The 5,791-nt window shown below is 37.8% G+C and overlaps 1 protein-coding gene across 1 annotated transcript in view; it reads right to left on the reverse strand.

Annotated features, from left to right (window-relative positions):
* LOC117329058 (arginine--tRNA ligase, cytoplasmic-like) overlaps positions 1–5,791 on the reverse strand; it is a 162,592-nt gene that overhangs the window by 75,516 nt on the left and 81,285 nt on the right. The gene's annotated exons all lie outside the window — the stretch shown is intronic.

The following is a 5,791-nucleotide window of genomic DNA, read 5'->3' on the forward strand; positions in this document are numbered from 1 at the left end:
AGACATGTGTGTGATTCCGGGCGGGTGCACCTGTAAACTGCAACCAGCAGATGTCTCATGGAACAAACCATTCAAACAAAAGTTGAGTGAATTTTACGATGAGTGGTGCTTTAGCGGTCCCGTTGAGAAAACCAAAGGTGGGAATAGAAAAGCCCCCTCTAAGGCTACAATGCTCGTATGGATAAAAGCTGCATGGGACAGTATCACCCCAACTACCATCCAGCATTCCTTCAAAAAATGCGGAATCACGAATGCCATTGACGGCAGTGAGGACGACTTATTCCAGCATGACAGTGGGGATGAATTTGACGGATTTGACCAAAGTGACGTCCAGGAAGCTGAGGATGTACTGGAAAATTTAATGGGAGGTGCATGTGCAGTTGAACTCAGTGAAAGCGAAAGTGAATCCACCGGAAGTGATGATGACAGCGAGGACAGTGGCGCGTATGACAGCCCGGGACATTGACGTTTGTTGATACGATGTAGTGGTACTGTGTATATAGTTACTGAAACTTTGTTTTGTGGTTTGTGTTAGTTTTATGTTGGATATCCTTTAAATAATAACCTCTGGACACATGTGGATGGATATATAACTGTGCCACGGTAAGTTCTTTTTCTCGAATTGAGGAATTTTTTTTCCAAAAAAAAGGGGGGGGGGGGCGTTTATTAGAGTGGGGGCGTTTATTAGAATAAATACGGTACTTATCGAACAGAGATTGTAAAGATACTTATCCCACACCAAACAGAGATCTTGAAGATACTTATCGAACAGAGATCGTAAAGATATTTATCCCCCACAGAACAGAGATCTTAAAAATACTTATCCCACACAGAACAGAGATCATAAAGATACTTATCCCCCACAGAACAGAGATCTTAAAAATACTTATCCCACACAGAACAGAGATCATAAAGATACTTATCCCACACAAGAGATCTTAAAGATACTTATCCCACACCAGAGATCTTCAAGATACTTATCCCACACCAAACAGAGATCTTAAAGATACTTATCGAACAGAGATCGTAAAGATACTTATCCCACACCAGAGATCGTAAAGATACTTATCCCACACCAGAGATCTTAAAGATACTTATCCCACACAGAACAGAGATCATAAAGATACTTATTCCATACAGAACAGAGATCTTAAAGATGCTTATCCCACACAGAACAGAGATCTTAAAATACTAATCCCACATCCTACAGAGATCTTAAAAGATACTTATCCCATGCCAAACAGAAATCTTAAGGATACTTATCTCACACTAAACAGAGATCTTTAAGATACTTATCCCACACAGAACAGAGATCTTAAAAATACTAATCCCACACCCTACAGAGATCTTAAAAGACACTTATCCCACACCAAACAGAAATCTTAATGATACTTATCCCACACTAAACAGAGATAAGATCTCATCCCACACAGAACAGATCGCGATTTTAAAGATACTTATCCCACACAAAACAGAGATCTTAAAGATACATATCCCACACCAAACAGAAATCTTAAAGATTCTTATCCCACACAAAACAGAGATCTTAAAGATACATATCCTACACCAAACAGAATCTTAAAGATACTTATCCCACACCAGAGATCTTAAAGATACTTATCCCACACCATACAGCAATCTTAAAGATACTTATCCCACACAAAACAGATATCCTAAATAGAGGCTAGATGCTCCTTACTTATTCCACACCACTTTATGACCAGATACCTTAAAGATACTCATGCAACTCAAGGATATAGAACACAGCACAAACATATCTTTATACAGGATAAGGATCTAGGTGTCTAGTTTTGAATGGTCTTTATTATTGGTTCTATTAGTAAAACTGATCTTTTCTCTACTTTTACCTTCTTTCCCTCACTTTTGTCTCCTTTTTTTACCATCTTTCCCTCACTTGTGTCTTATCACTACTTTTACCATCTTTCCTTAACTTTTCTCTCAATCATATTTGACATCAAGGAAAGCCTTCATTTGAATCTAAGAAGAATTTTCTGAGAAACAGCGATAACAATTTTCAAATATTAAAATCCAAGATGGTCACCTATCTGCCATTTTGTTTTCCTGTTCAAGAATCAAAATTACATGGGCACAAGTATAGGGACCAAGTGAAACCTACAGTGTACATTTGGAGTTTGAGAATTATCCCTCCAGCTACACGACTACTTCCAAAGAAATAGCAATAATAAACTTCAACTGTCAAAATTAATGCTGGCTGCCTGTTGGCCATTTGTTTTACTGATCAGTCTCAAAATTGAATCAGAGGTCAGCAAGACAATTTACAATAAAATTGAACTTTTATTAATTTACAATTGAAAGCACATGGACATGGACAGAAGGATATCTTGGTCGGTGGACCTCTTTATGATAGGTCGGTGGACCTCTTTATGATAGTCATGTTGATGTGGTATTTGTCCGATTGGTTTTTATGTCCATTATCCAGCCAACAGGACAGTTTGACCAGACAATAATACAGCCCTCTCCCTTATATATCACTGTGACCTCACTGTCCAGTAGTTCACTATGACCTCACTGTCCAGTAGTTCACTGTGACCTCACTGTCCAGTAGTTCACTGTGACCTCACTGTCCAGTAGTTCACTGTGACCTCACTGTCCAGTAGTTCACTATGACCTCACTGTCCAGTAGTTCACTGTGACCTCACTGTCCAGTAGCTTGTTAAACTCTCCTGATACAGACCCAATATTAATATCTCTCTAAGAATATGACTTGATGGATCATCATCTACAGAGACTGTGTGTTAACTGTACCAGTAAATTGTACAGTTAGTGTAATGAGAATACGATTTCTTCTCATTTACCTATTCCATAGAAAATCAAGTCCTATTGTTATCGGACATCCATATAGCTAGGGACTGTGTATAGTACTTACACTATGACTGTAAACAGGTTTGTATGAATCTTGTATGGCCAAATCAATCATGTTCAGTCCAAATGAAACACTGCATATATAATTTAAAAGTTAGCACTGGGTTCATACCCTCAATATGCAGTGTTGATAATGGTCAGTAATACATTAGTACATCAGACATCGTTAACACGTCAATCAATCTCTGATGCGGTCGACATGTATCTAATCTACATTATTCATGGATACAGGCAATTTGACCAGGTATTGTTTTGGCCCACAAATTTTGTTTTTGTTAATTTGCTCCTTTATTTACATATTTGAGTATTGTTAAAAAAAAGAACAATGTCCTTTTCAGTATGCATTATATTCTGCTTGTCACATGGTGGTGGGAGGTACCATTTATATAGGATCTGTCCGGGAGAGATGAACGGTGGAACCATCAGAGTGGTACATCAGTGTCACAATCATCGAGCCATACTGGTGGGCCAAAACCAAGTCTCACCAATGTTTCTTGACTTGATTAAGGAAAACTCCTTAAATAACATTTTCCATAGGAGAGCGTATGTTATAGAATTTAAATAAAATTCCTTTATTTTTTTCAGCAAGTCCCAAATATGACATTAGCAACAATCCAATATTTGTCTCACCAATGCAGTATTATCTGTTAAAGTACTGGCTTAAAGGTCAGAAATTCAATCAAATAAACCTTAACAAGATAATTCTGTGAATTACAGTCCCCCAAAGGACGTAAAATAATTTGCCAAGAATGCACAATTGATGAAAATGTGCAGGAGCTATTGTCAATGTTTGCCAGACCCACCATATTCAAAAGGTCAATAAATTTACATGTATTTGGTGACATAAATGTGAATGAGTTCAGAAATATCACAATTTCTAGTAGAGGATATCAGAAGCAAGTGAACCCATGCCCCATTAGAAGGACCCCATGATCAGTCCAGTGTTACACAAGGAAGAAAATAATCAACCACCAGTGATTAGGTCCTCCCCAGTATGGTACTGGTCGAATAAATTAAGTAGGATATTATATATACGTTTATGTCATCAAATGTGGCAGCAGATCAAATACCATTTCCAATACGCATACGCTACACATAATACTGTGCAATCACAAGTCATTTACAACAGGAAAGGGAAATGTCACCTGTTTAAAACATATCTAGGTAAAAAGTTGTAACAGTTCATTTCTGCAGAGATCCATTGATCCAATACTGTCATGAATTATTTCAAACCATCACAATGATTTTACTGTTATGTATTCCAGGGTATAGAAATCACTCTCCATGCACATTCCAGAACTCATTATCTGATAGCGACTGTGTAAAACTATCATTTAATTTTGATGAAGTATTTGAATCGCAACTCAGAATGTCACACAGAGCAGGAAATTAGATGATCCGTTTTGTTCTGACAAGTGGCTGATGGGGCCTGAAATTACTCAGAACTGACAAGTGGCCCATGGGGCCTGCATTGCGCAGAATCTGCCAACTAGCAAACATTTAGAACTAGTTGCCCATGACAAGTGGCTGATGGGACCTCAAATTACTCAGAACTGACAAGTGGCCCATGGGGCCTGCATTACGCAGAATCAGCCAACTAGCAAACATTTAGAACAATATAAGTTGCCCACAACAAGTGAACCATGGGGCCTGAAATTAATCAGAACTCTGACAATTAAGTGGCCCATGGGAACTGCATTATTTAGAATCTGCCAACTAGCCAATATTTAGAACTATAACTGCATTCTTATAACTCGGACAACCAGTACATGGGACATGCATTACTGAGGACTCTGACAAGTGGACCATGGGGCCTGAAATTACTCAGAACTCTTACAAGTGGCCCATGCATTACGCAGAATCTGCCAAATAGCCAATATTTACAACTATAACTGCATTCTTGTAACTCGTACAACCAGCACATATGGGACATGCATTACTAAGGAATCTGACAAGTGGCCCATAAGACCTGCAATTACTCAGAACATGACAAATGGCCAATGAAACTTGAAATTACTCACATCTCTGACAATTAAGCGGCCAATCATTCATGTGGATCTCTGACCAATATTACCCCTTTATTCCAGTGTGATTAAAGCCAATATCATAAACCAGGTTCACTTTGTTATTCAGCAGAAATTGCTTAAACAAGGTCAATGATTTAAACCATACTTCATTAGCCTTGCGATTTTGGATGCTACTCATTGTGAATTACATATTGGTCCTAGACTTCTGGGTTATCCAGAATAAGTTTTTATCCAGACGAAGTTTTTATACAGAAGAAGTTTCTTAAATATCTAAACATGTTTGACCTGTTTGGCCTTGAAAGTGATTGATGGTCATTCATTTAAACAAACTTTATTATAATTTGTGATGCTTTATCAAACCATGCTGACTGGCAAAATATCATGATCTTTTTCTCATTTTAAATTTTAAAGTTGATGAAGGTCCACTGCTTGAACAAACTTGATTGCATTTCATGGCAGCTAGCATTTGGCCAAATTTCATTACTGTTTTTATCGAGACATCTAAACATCAGCACTTGAGACAATGGACATATTGCACCATTTTTGGATGGTGAACTATACTAAGTAATGAAATTTAAGTAACTAGGATACATTTCATTACAGATTAAGAGAGTGATTTTACAGGTGGATTGTATCCCACAGATATATGCAGGCAATTTCCTGTTGTGACCTCTGCAGGGTTGGTATCTGTATATACCTGAGACTTCCTATACCAGGATGATGATGTTTCCTCTGACCTGTACATAAAAGGTGTATAGCCAACACCTCACACATAAAACGGTCAGATGATTAGCCCTGTTTTATACCTGTAGTAATTACAGTTCCTTACAAATGTTCAGCACATACCTACACATATATAT

The sequence above is a fragment of the Pecten maximus genome, chromosome 6 (assembly GCF_902652985.1).
Source record: "Pecten maximus chromosome 6, xPecMax1.1, whole genome shotgun sequence".
NCBI classification, from domain to species: domain Eukaryota; kingdom Metazoa; phylum Mollusca; class Bivalvia; order Pectinida; family Pectinidae; genus Pecten; species Pecten maximus.